Source organism: Ixodes scapularis, unplaced genomic scaffold (assembly GCF_016920785.2).
Source record: "Ixodes scapularis isolate PalLabHiFi unplaced genomic scaffold, ASM1692078v2 PGA_scaffold5__190_contigs__length_132052651, whole genome shotgun sequence".
In the NCBI taxonomy this organism is placed as follows: domain Eukaryota; kingdom Metazoa; phylum Arthropoda; class Arachnida; order Ixodida; family Ixodidae; genus Ixodes; species Ixodes scapularis.
This window is the reverse complement of record NW_024609880.1, coordinates 46,327,191-46,340,922: the sequence shown is the minus strand read 5'-3', so window position 1 is coordinate 46,340,922 and position 13,732 is coordinate 46,327,191.

Below are 13,732 nucleotides of genomic sequence, written 5' to 3'. Positions count from 1 at the left end.
GACCACGGCAAGTCGGCAACCACGGCAGCACTGACAAAACCAGCTCTTAGGCTGGATTCTCAAAGCGAATTCACGACGAAAAAAGTGCGTACGACAAATTTCAGAGAAAACCCGTGCTCTCGAAACGAAATTGTCGTAACCTTTGCGCAGGTTACGACAGAATCCTACGACAGCTCCGAAGCTGTCTTACGCACTTTTTACGATCAAGTCAACAAGGCCGACAGCGTCGCTCTGTTACTTGGTATCGGCCACCAACGGACATTTATCTTTCTTCGTGCTCTTCTCGTGCGTCCCGACTTCAACCAGCAAGAAAAAAGGAAGGAGTACTTAAAACAGACCACGACGATCAAGAACGCAGGATCCACAAACACACGAGAAGAGCTACAACGGCCGATTCTGCCGACCGAGCGAGCTCGGCAGAATATAGTAGGCCTAGGAGCAACATCGACTCGGCGCACCGTTGCTCCGGCGGTCCTTGGCCAAGACCGTCTGTCCATGACCGGCTGGCCTGCTGAATGGAATATGCACGCGCGACCCTTGTGGACCCTTACCGGATGAGTAGTTTGATCCCTGAACTAAATTTCAGAGGTCAATATTTTCTCCTTGTCATCTCGATCTCCTTGTTTTCCGAGACAGCGGTGACGAACGCTGTCGTCGAAAAGGGACTCTCATGGATTCTATCTCCTTGTTTTGTGTGATATAGAGCTCAAATAAACGCCATATGGATTACCTTGGCAACTCGGTATGTACACTCTGTTATTAGTATGCCATTTTTATTCTGACTCGACGCTACGTCACTGTCGAGCTATAGCAGTTCGTGGGAGCTACGCGATGTCGGTCTAACCTTTCTGTGCCGAGTGTCATATCAGTATCGAGTTGCAATCGTAAAAGATCCGTCCAGAAGCGCTTACCGAAACGCGGTCTAACAGAGCGAATCCAGCACTTCGATCAAACGCGCGTGTCCGCTCCGAGTGTGAACAGGTATTTGGCATTTGCGTGGCTCTTGCTGACACCCTCGTAGTTCAAACATATCCTTTTTAACGTCGGCTTGCAGCTCGCGACTCGCAGCAACTAATACCGGCCGTGCCAGAAGCATGCTCGGGTCGTGTCGTGCAAAGAGCCGCAACGAGAACGAGCTCACTGTGGCCAACTACGCTTTGGCTTTCTCCGCCAAGGCTTTGCAAACGCGTTCAGGCCTAGGCGAATTCTGCCGGCACGCCGTATTGCCGCAGAACGGCGCTGCTATTTTGGCACAAGTGATGTCACGAGAACTTCCCCCCCTCCACCAGATGAGAATTTGAAATCGTTTAATTATGTTTAAAATTAGTTCTGCTGTGTTTTACAGCGCAATATTTATATTGCCGAGGTGGTGCCTGTCCCTAGCCCATACTTATGCAACAAGATCGGCGCTAAAATTTCGTTTCACTACCCCTTTAATGGAGACATTCATTCGATTGTACAGACTTTCGCGTTGATGGCGGGAGCTCGTTGCGTCACTTTGAAGCATAGTTGGAGCACGCACACGCTGGATCTGTAATTCGCAACGAACGGTCAACTAAAAATATATATTGCGCTGGTCTGCTGTCATCAGATCGCATGTTAGATATGAACCATTGTAGCACTTTTGTAGCCTATTTGTTATTTTATTATGTGTATCTTATATCTCATACATTCATTGAGCGATCGGGTATTTCACGCTGCCCCTGTTGCTAATAATCCAAATTCCTCGCAAACAGGCAAGAAGCTGCCGGTGCCCCAATAACCGGTGCTTAGGCCGCGACCGGTTTGGACAGACGTCCCAGTGTTCAAGCCATCGTCGATGCAAGTGCACTTTTCGGAATTTGGCTTATCGTGGATTCAGCCGCTCAGGAACTTCGACTTCAGTCATCCTTGAATGCGATCTGTATTTACGAGGCAATAAAGCTACGTTTAAAGGGATACTGAACAAATAAATTTAGTGTCAATAATAAGTGGCGCATGTTCTTTTCAGGAGCCAGCAGCCGCCGGTGTGCGCGAGCACACGCAATAAAAATGACGTCACAGACCTCCATTCGCGGTTGAGATGACAGTGAAATGTATGGGCTTCGGACCAAAGGAGAATAAAGACAGGTTTTTCGTCTACACATCGGTGTCTGGTGTAAAAGGTAAGCGATGAATGGGTCTAACAAGTTCGTAGCTTTCACTTGTAGAGATGAAAAGCCTGTCGTTATTCTCTTTTAGTCCCAAGCCCATGCATTTCACTGTCATCTCAACCGCGAATGGAGGTCTGTGACGTCATTTTTGTTGCGTGTGCTCGCGCACACCGGCGGCTGCTGGCTCGTGGAAAGAACGTGCGCCACTTATTATGGGCACTAAATTTTTTGGTTCAGTATCCCTTTAACCTGAACTGCACAATTTCGTTTCGGAGATTTGTGGCTCGGCACCAAATGTGAAGGATAAACCTTTAGTCCCAGGGATCTAAATCCAAGGGCGCAACGTTTAGACCCAGGGGTCCAAGTACAAGGGCCTACCAGTCGGTCCTCGGGGTTCATTTGAAACAGTGTAACAGTTAGTCCCAGTTCTCCAAGTGCAAAATCCTAACAGTTCGTCCTCGGGGTTCAATTGAAATGGTGTAACAGTTAGTCCCAACGGTGCTAGCGCGAAAGACTAATGGATGGGTGCAACTGGTACTTCCCTTCCCGTTAGTCCCCGATGGGACTAATGGTTGTGGCAACGCACTTGCTCCCCTCGGGGACTAAGACAGGCGCCCCTTTTTCTCAGAGTGTAGTCCCGCGGTTACCAGGATAATCATAAATACAAAATTGGTACTTTCAACCTTGGTAGCGCGTTGTATATTATATGTTTATATTATATATATAATAAATTTTACAATACTGCGCTTTTAATAACGATATTAATGTCGGATAAACGCACACGAACCGCTCGACACGAAACGTTTTTTTCACGTCGATGCCCAGACATTTTTCTCACGTAGTTGCGCTATGGACTTTCCTCTCCGACATTGTGACGTAACGACTCGGAGCGCTCCGGCCTTCTCTTCTAGGAGGTGTTCAGGCTTGTACAAGATACTCACTAAAAGTATTTAAGTTAAGTTACTGAGTACCACGAAAAATAGTAACTGAGTAGAGTACTAAATACTCAAATTTGTAAAGTAATTGAGTAAAGTATAATATACTCCAAAAAGTAACTCGTTACTTTGAAGATATTCTCAAGTTACAATTTTCTCAAGCGAAGTAAGAAAAATAAAATTCATCCCAGCTACTATGTAATCTCCTGGAAATCTCTTAGCTAGACTTTGGCTGCCACTCAGGCTTCTAGGAGGTCCCAAGTAACTACGAATGAAACAAAAATAAAAATGTTCTTCTTTTATACCCTTGCTATAGCGAGGACATAGGCGACGGCAGCGCGGGGCCCGTTCGCCTGCAGAGGGAGTTTCTACACAGAGGCTCGCCTCCGACGCTCCCCTTGTGTCAGGTGTACGTACATTTCCGCTTTCTCCGTCAGTGCACTGGCGGTGCCGTGCTGTCGGGGGTCGGGGAGTCCAGGCCAGGGGGGAGCGGGCGCCACCGTGGTGGGCGCCGGCGGTCATTCGAGCTACTGAAGACAGTAGCGAGTTTTAGTAGACCATGTTTCCTCCTCCGCTAAGCCCCTCCGCTACCCGGAACTCTACAGCCAAGGCCATCGGCGCGCAGGCGCAGTGGCGGTTTCTTCGTAGCGCATTGTTAACGGAGGGGGAAACACGGTCGACTAAAACTTGCTAATGCTGCGTACGCCGCGAGCGATGGGCCACCGGATTGGAGCCGTTGAGTCGCGTCTTACGAGTCTTGTGTGCGAAGAGAGCCCAGTGAAACGAAAGAGCGGTGTGTGCGACTGCAAAGCATTTCTGAAGCTGGAAGACTTTTTTTTTATATGCTTTCGCTCCATAACATAGAAAAATAAACTCCGGTTTACTGTCGACTCTTACCAGAGTCTTGTAGAACCCACCCTCTCTCCAACACAAGTGCCCTCCCTCTGGCTTGTAGGCTTGTACATATACCTTATGTTTTCACCCGCATGCCCTTCAGCTTCGGAATCTCTGTGGCGCTTGGGCTTGGCCACAAAGAAATTGTAAGAAATTGTGCTTTGACATTTTTCCCTGTTAGAAGACGTGACAGATGTCCGCTCGGCTTGAGGCTGTGACACTTGCGTCTCCTAGGGTGACCACCCGTCCCGCGACTCGCGGGACTGTCCCGCACTGAGGGCTCGTGTCCCGCGTCCCGCAAGAAATTCCCAAATCTTCAAAAATGTCCCGCATTTCACACTGTTGTAAAATTCACTCTGCAAGTCATGGTGCTGCCGAACAACGGGGCACGGGGAAGCGCGGAGGTCGCTAGTAATTGTGTGAATCCCAGTCCGCCATTTTCTATCCAACCATTGCTGGAAGCGACCGTCGTTCTTGCAGGAGAACACACGCATGTACCGTTGTACCTCTTCCCTTGGTGGCAGAATATCGTAAGAAAGATTGCTCGCCAAAAGTTTAAATATAAGATATTGTAATTACTTTCAAATTGCGGTCAATGCGAAAGGGTTGCTGTGGATTTTTTTTAGTAAAGACAGTAACACAAGGCAAAAAGCCTGCATCTCACAACACCGGAAAAGAACATAATGTTAAAAATTTGTGTGGGACCATGTTGATAAAAGTAAGGGTTGACAGAAAACAATAATGCAAATAAGATTTAGAGTTTTTTAATTTTATTTTACGCATTGAGTTGTGCTGTAGTTAATTTTTCTGCTTTCAACTTCGACAGATTTAATAACATTATTGGCGTAAAAAATATCAGTGGGAGCGCGAATTATTTTAGCCTAATTGCTGCAGTACAATTTGCAGGTGTATATACGGCACAGGATATTAAATATGTTAACAGAGTCTCGGTTCTTGGTGTGCGTGCTCATAGATTCCCTCCCCCTCCCCCCTCCTGCGTGTCCTGTATTTCACTAGCAGGAAGGTGGTCACCCATAGCTTCTCCGCGTCCTCTTTCAGCAGAAGCACGGAAGTGCACTGTGTGACCTGGCACGAAATGTTTCTGCACTGGCAGGGCGCCTAGCCAAAATAACTGGAGTTCAATATTTTCCAACCTTCCCGCCTCTAAAGAAAATAAAAAAAATAGAAAGTAACTTAAAAGTAACTTTAAAATGAGTACAAGTTACTTGAACAAAGTATTTAAGTTAGAGTATTAAATACTGACGTTCGAAAGTATTTGCAAGATACCAAGTTACTCACAAAAGTATTTAAGATACAGTAACTTGAGTAGAGTATTTAAGTTACGTACAAGTCCGGAGGTGTTGTTCCGGTCCACTTGGCGAAGGAGTGCGAGGGGCTAAAATTTCTGGCGGCTTCCTCGAACAGTCATTCGTCCGTCAGCGAGCGCGGCGGAGAAATCATCTCTGAGCGTCAGCTGTGTACGCTAACATCGGCGACGGCTCAAAATTCGCGACTGAGTACACGGGTGCCTGAGGCAAAAATCATCCGTCATTATACCGGTGTGCATGCACTGTGAAGTCGGCGGACGCCTCGGCGTATCGCCGAGCTTTCGTGCCACCTCCTCGGTGTTATGTTTACCCGATGACCTTTATATCAGGTGCCCCGTGGGTAAAGACGGAAAACGCGGCCTGCCGGGGCTTATTTACCTTGTTCAAGGCAAGCGATTGGTCTTTCTGAGTTTTGCGTTGGGGTAGTAGAACGGCTCTTTGCTAGCTGCGAGGTTAATCACCTTTTTTCTTCGCATAATCACCGAATGGAGTGTAATTTCCCCAGTCTGACCCTTGCTAATGTTAACGTGGGACTGCTTTTTCCAGGAATGAGTGCCGATATTTATTATTTTTAAATTCATTTTTGTTTGAGCCTTCGCTAATTGTTTTTTTTTATCGAACATACCCTCAGAGCCTCAAGGCCTTATAGAGGGGGCGAGCAGACACAAAAAATTGGGAGTAAACCTGTTACCAACGAACAATATGAATATTATAATCAAACAAACGAACAGGTAACTCTTTGTTACCTAGCTGTTTATGTTTCATGGACGAGTTACTTTTTCGATTATTATTAGTCTGTACCTCCTACGATGCTTCGGCGCTGCATGTGGTATTTGTTAGCGATAGGTCTATTAAATAAACGCAAACAAAAACAGTCTTTACTAAAAAAAACAAAAAACAAACAAACGAGGCGCACATGTTTTAGGAATTTAGCAAACCCCACTGCCGCCCGTGATTGTTTACTGTTGAGGTGACGTAATTACTGGTCTTTACGGTGCACCTATTACGGCTCGACTCTAATAACACGCTATGTTGACCCGCAAAGATTTCTTAAAAAAAAGTGATGGAAAAAAAAAACAAGGCGCAAATGAAAACTGATTATTTGCCGGTTCGCTCCGCGGAAGCGAGCGAGGCTTACTCACTGATTTCCACTATAATGGCTAGATGGTGCACTGAGCTCGCAGGCGTGAAGCCACAGAAAGTAAGCTGTTTGTGCCGAAAGCGAGCCTGCTTGTTGCGGAAGAACAGCGCATGAAACCCCAGAAGTCTTCTGGGAAGCCGCTTGATGCGAGAGAATTTTGAGAACCTATGTTGATCAACTTTACATGTCCCACGCATGCTTCTTCTCGTAGTATAATGCTAAAGGGGATTAAGGCTAGTTCACACCACCCCATTTTCTTACGTTAAGTTACGTTACAAAATTTTACGCTGACGTCACCGGGACCTCTGCTTCATATATCAAGCGAGGCTACTAGTTCGAGGAAAAAGCATGACACGCAACATTCGAGACACGTATTGACTTATACTTAACGTAACTTATTGTAAGAAAATGGGGCAGTGTGAATCAGCCTTTATTCAAGCCAAACTAGAGACGCAGCAAAGCTTGGACTAAAACGTTGACTGAATGCACTAAGATGGCCAGGGGCTCTAAACTCGTCGAGCACGAAGTTCGGGCCGAGGTTGACGGAGCGCACCGATTGGCCTATCATGGCGATGACTTCGCGCTTTTTTCGCCGACGTCCAATCGGCGCGCTCCGCGAACTTTCGGCTGCGACTTTGTGTTTGACGAGTTTAGGGCCCCAGGAGACACTCAACTTCCCGGTCAATTTAGAATTACTTGGTGACATCACCGTGCTGCTGCGTTTCGCGGTACAACGTGCGTAATCAACCACCGCGCCACCGCGACGTGACGTGACGGGGGTGCTGCGCCAGTGTTCCTTGACTAAAAGCCAACCCGCAAGCCGCCCACAGAAAAGCAGCTGGTCGCCTCTTTAAAATCGGTTTTAGTGGAGTGCGAGGCTTCACTTTGACGTAATATTTCGATTGCGATCATATCTCGTGCTACTAAAGTGATATTAGTAATTAATTTTGGTTTCTTTTTCGATCGGTTGCCCTTTAAAAACCTTAATAAAACCACGTCGCTTGTAGCCATTCAACTGTCTCTCTCTCTCTAAAAATAACATTTGCTTGTCTAACAGGGCCACAGACGGCTCACACTTGTGAGCCTCTGTGTCCCTGTTAGATAAGAAAATGTTATTTTTAGAAAGAGTGTGGGTGGCCAAAAGTGACGTGGTTTTATTAAGGTAATTAAATTGGTTTTTTGATCCGTTTTTTGAGCTACCCAAACAAATTTAATTTTCGGAACACCCGGGCATTAGTTTTTCACGGTATGCAACTTATTGTCTCAAAATTCAAAATAGCTATCGAGAAAACTGTGAATAAAGATGACGCCAAAACCAGCATTCAAAATTTCAAGTGCTTTCCATTAGCGTGGCGTCACAAACGGTGAAAATTTCCAGGTCGCCTAAGTAGTCTTAAACAAGGTATGTCGAGCGTTTTTTAGTGCTTCTTAATAAATGGGCTTCCAAGCATTCTTTTACCATCATCAAACGTCCTGTAATCACTTCGGAACGTTGTTTATTACTGCTTACTTTGTACCATCTCTGTTGTCGCACTTCAGTGTTGCCAGTAAGGGCTCTTGGTTAAAAAAAAAAACACAATAAAAACAAACAAAAAATCATTCAAGAATTTTGCAATTTCTTTATGTTCACATAATACTTAGGGAACCGGTGCGGCCATGTCTATGTGTATGTTGAGCCAATTTTAAAGCCAATCAGCGAGAGACCTTAAACAAAATCTCTGGCGTACTCCTTTAAGTCAGTGTGTTTTCTAAGAAGCTTTCAGTTGCGAGCCCGCTCCGGGTTGTCATTGCCTTTACTTTGTCCCTGTCCTTCGGCGCTTCTATACAGTCAAAAACTCTGGACTACAACGTTCACGAAACGAAGCATTTCTCGAGCGCATTGGAAAAACATGAAGTTACCTAACAGCCGAGTCGCTATTCTCGGTGGCTTTCAGATTTTCTCGCTAACGAATTGATACCGAAGTATTTGCTACTCTGAAAAAAGGTTTAGGGGATGCTCGAGCCCCGAAAACACCCAGAAGTTCAACAACATGGAATGTGGAGCAACCCTACATCTCGCCCAAGTATACCTCACCCTGGCAGAGCCAGCGAAGCAATACTCGAATGACGACGACGGCAATCAAAACCCCTGGATCACCGTGCTACCGCGCCACTTCAAAAACCGAAGCTACGACACCGTAGTCATCAAAATCACGGACGGCCTCAACCTCAAGGAAACATCACATCGGAAGATCAGACAAGCGGTCACGCTTGCCGCCCAATTCACACCGGCTGAAAGGCTCGAGACCTTTTTTTAAAGTACGTGAAGGCCCTAACCTGAAAGCAGCCGACACCTGCGCCCCTCGGCGAAAAGTGAACTACTACGACTAACCTCGATTAACATCGATGGCGTCAACAGACCCACATCGACCTACCTCGCCATGGGCAGAGACCAGGTCAGAGGGGTTGTTCACTGTCTGGACAATCTAGACGATGCCAGCCTACAAAAAAGTATGCAGAGTCATGATCGCACCATACTATCAACATACATGATGGGAAGGAGCAACACCGTGCACACCACCTGCGCAGGTCTTCACCTTCCAAGGTATATAGCGGTAGACAGAGTGGTCACCAAAATCTACCCCTACCGACCAAGAAGCATTCTTTGGCTATGCTGTCAGAAAATCAGGTAGAAAGCAGAAGTTTGCCATAAGAAAAAAAAACAGCATCACTTGCCAACAGTGCAGCCAGGAACTTCCCCTGGGCTCTGAACTCGCAGAGGGTCATCAATGCATCTCTTACTGCCACAACTGTGGAGACGAACATTCTTCTGCAGACCCTCAATGCCCGGCCAGCATCAAGGCAGACATAGACCTGAATCAGAGCATGGAGATGAGAAGACAGATAAAACTTACGCAAAGGAAGAACATCGGACCACCACAACGAACCACGCCAAAAAGTGCCCTATCCTACGGCCCAACCACCTCAGATCCGTACCAGCTGCTTCAAGACGATGGGTTTCCACTCCCGCCTGACAAATCCAACCAAAGGAAAGAAGCGGAAAGATTCTGACTTCACGTGCGCCACGAGAGTCGAGGACATCCAACAACACTAAACAAAGCAAGACAGCTCCAGCCAAACCGAGTGCTAGAAGTCTTAGCGTGGGCCCAGCCAGAAGCGTGAGTAGGCCTTTACACTACCTCACAGCTCCAAATAACACACTAGCACGCACATCACGCATATCACAAACGTATAAAGAAGCGTTAATACAAGCTAGACGTCGCCAATTGACAGAGAATTCAGACAAAGCAAGGGTTAAAAACATTCAGGCTTAAGCTTCGCAGGCCACAATTATGGACATGAAGGAAAACGAGAGTGTCGCTCCGTCAACTTCCTCTCTACCCCCCTCCAGCACAATCACCTGCTCACAGAGTAGAGAAATCATACCTGGCTTGAACCCTCAAGCCAGCGCAATCATAATGCAACTTGTGAGACAGACGGAAATCATGCAAAGCCAGATGACTCTCCTAGAGGAACACATAAAAGGTTTAGACGCCAAGATCAACATGCTATTGAACAGGAAAAGAAGTATCCTTCCAGTACCAACTGGCACCAATAAAGTAACACGCTCAGAAACCCCTGAGCCCCAACATGAATAAACAGAGCAAAGAAAAGCAAAGAGCCGACACAGTAATATGGCAATCGAATTGTAGAGGCCTCAGAAGAAAAAAGGCTCAACTTCTTTTCTACATCCCACACGCGGCACGTAAACCAGATATAATAATGTTACAAGAAACAAATGGAGACTTCAGTTTCTCTGGATATCAGAAATTCACTGAGCCAAGTTTTACAAGCCTGCAAACACGGTCGAGTAAGAATCGAAAACCAAATGGACCTCAAACACCAACCATGACTATAACATACGTGGCAAATAGTATCCCCACAATACAGCTAGAAACCGAACAGTACAACTCACACAAGCAAGAAATGGTAGCAATAGAATGCCAGCTTCAAGGCAGCGACACCAAACTGGTAGTGATCAACAGATACTGGATTCCGGGATACCATCGTAGCAAAACAAACTGCAGTGGATCAAAGACTTGAAAGAGAAGCACAAGGGAAAGGACCTGATAATAGGGGGCGACTTCAACAGCCATCACACGGCATGGGGCTACTCTAACACTACTCCAAATGGCAGAAGGTTAGAGGCAGCCACGGGCAACAACAACCTATGCCTACTAAGCGACATTCATACCCCGACGCGGACTGGGAATAGCGTAGAGAAAAACAGAAATCCAGATCTCAGATCACGTGGCACATCGGCTCCAACCTAACTCGGTGGGACAACATATTAGAAAACCTGGACAGCGATCACTGCATTCTAATAACAAAACTCACAAGCAAAAGCAAAAGAAATAAAGAACGAGGATCAGGACAGCGAACAGGAATTACCAAATGGGAAAAACTTCGAGAAGACTTAGAAAAGGAAAACGGCTCGGAAAACCCCTCCACCTGGAATGAGGAAATCAAAGCGGCATGCCAAAAGCACACAAAGCACATTACAAAAACCGAAGAAGCACCACTTATCGACCGGCACCTCCTCGACCTATGGGCCAAAAGAAGGAAAATGGCCAAAAGGTTAAAAAAGAACAAGATGAACAAGCACTTAAAAATATTAAGAAGCATTACAGAATAAGCAAAGGACTATATATACGCTAGCAAGTTGGCAAACGAAAACTGGCTACAGCTGTGCAACGGTTTGAACGGACTCCTACATACACCTAGAGTATGGCAAATCCTCCGATCCATGCTGGGAGAAACCAAACCCAAGCACAGCCTACAAAGGTAATAGCTCAAACTGAACAAAAACCCACATGACCTGGCAGAAGACATTAGAAGACATTATTATCCGTCACGACCGGTAACTGACACCCTTCCCGACTACCCCCAGACGAAGAAGGGAAGAAAGAAGATGGCATTAATAGCCCTTTTGGCTTAAACGAAATGCTCTCGGCTCTACAGAACATCAATTGAAGCATAACTCCAGGAATAGACGGTATCACCTACACGCTCTTCAGAAACCTCCCGAAAAACTATCTGGAGGCCCTACTCAAGCAAATCAACACAGCCTGGGAAACAGGTCACCTACCAATGGAATGGAAAGAAGCTGTAATCGTACCCATACCCAAACCGGGTAAACCGTCTGACAAAATGACCAACCTAAGACCAACCTCCTTAACGTCATGCGTGGGGAAACTGGCTAAAAGTTGGCACTGCACAGGATTGAATGGCGTCTCGAAACCAAAGAAGTACTACACCACACAATGACGGGTTTCAGAAGACACGTGCCCACGCAGGACACCATGCCGAGACTCAAAAACGAACTCTTTGACCACAAAAGCACGGCGCAAACCAGGTTACTGGCTGCTGTGGACATCCACAAGGCATTCGATAATGTGGCCCATTCTGCCATACTAAAAAAGCTAGCAGAAACAAAACCGGGGCAACGAATGTTCAATTACGTGAAAGACTTCCTCTCAAAACGGACAATTACAATCAAGGTGGGTGGATACATGGGCCCAAAATACACACTACAGGCCGGGGTTCCACAAGGAGCCATTTTTTTCATTGACTCTCTTCATTTTTGCCCTCAAAGACATTCCGGGTCAACTCCAAAAGATATCGGATCTAAAGTCGGCATTATATGCGGATGATATTACTCTCTTGTGCAACAGGGGCTCCCTAGCACAGCAAGAAGAAACAATGCAGAAGGGACTCGACGTCATACAGGAATACGTGACAATTGGACTACGATGTGCACCAGAAAAATCCGAGTACATCGTTGTGATAGACAGTAACACCAAACATACTACGCAAACCCGCAGCCTAATTACCCCTGAGCTTGACAATCACGCGATACCCAGACAGCAATTCATACGGGTCTTGGAGTTCTACCTGGAACAAAGCGGGGGGGGGGGGGGGGGGGGAGCGGACAAATGGGCCCAAAAAATAATAGCACAAATAGATCAGATCACCCACATGATAGAACGGGTGACGCGGAAAAGAGCTGGAGTGAAAGAACACGAGTTAAGAAAGATAATCACCACACTTATCAACTCAAGAATCATGTACGGGCTCCCATACGTGCGTATTACGAAAACCCAAAGAAGCAAAGTTGAGACGCATCTCAGAAAAACCACCCGCCTAGCACTGGGGGTACAAGATACACCCCTTTGACCAAGATAGAAGAGACAGGCATCTTTAACACCTTAGGGGAGCTAACAAAGGCCAGATTCACGAAGAGCTTCTTAGTTTACGACAACTTAGCTAAGAAGTTCGTAAGTTAAGAACATCATAAGAAGAGGAGAAATCGGTATTCACGAACGCGTTCTTAAGTGAGAGGAAGAAAGCGACGTTCTCGTACGGAAAAACTAGAACTTACCGGTGCTGTGGCTATGGCGACGGCGTCTTCGGCAGCACGAACAACCAATCGGAGAGCTCGGCATGCTTCAGAGCCGCTCGGAGCACGTGGATTGTTAATAACAAACACAGGCGGCCTTTCTGCCACCGCTTGTCTGGAGTTCGTGTCCGTGCAGTGATATGTCGACGCTAACACGATTTAAACACGCCCGAATGCCGAGGCCGAGATGCGTAACCGCCTCCGTTGACTGCTACGAACTCGATCGCTACGAAGTCAACGCAACTGTCGTCGTTGGTAAGAAGTCGTTTGCAAAGCGACGTAGATGCAAATAAATTGCCGCGGCGGGTTTCGCGGCCTCGGAGATGCAGGAGCGAGCCGATGTAAAAAAAGATACGTTTGAACTAGGAGAGTGTCAGCAAGAGCGACGTAATACCTGTTCACACTCGGAGCGGACGCGCGCGTTTGATCGAAGAGCTGGATTCGCGCTGCTGGACCGCGAATTAGTGAGCGCTTCGGGATACTAATTGGTGAGCGCTTCGGGAATTGGTGAGCGCTTCGGGATACTAATAACAAAGTGTACATACCGTGTTGCGAAGATAATTCATACGTCGTTTATTTGAGCTCTATATCACACAAAACGAAGAGATAGAATAGATGAGAATCCCTTTTCGACGACAGCGTTCGTCACCGCTGCATCGGAAAACAAGGAGATGACAAAAGGAAGAGATTGACCTCTTTATCTAAAATTGAGGTCAGCGATGAAACTATAATACGGGAAGGGTTCACAAGGGTTGCGGGGGCATATTTCATTCATCACGCAAGCCGGTCGTGGGCAGACGGTCTTGGCCAAGGACCGTCTGAGCACCGCGGCGCCGAGTCGGAGTGCCTCCTAGGCCTATCTG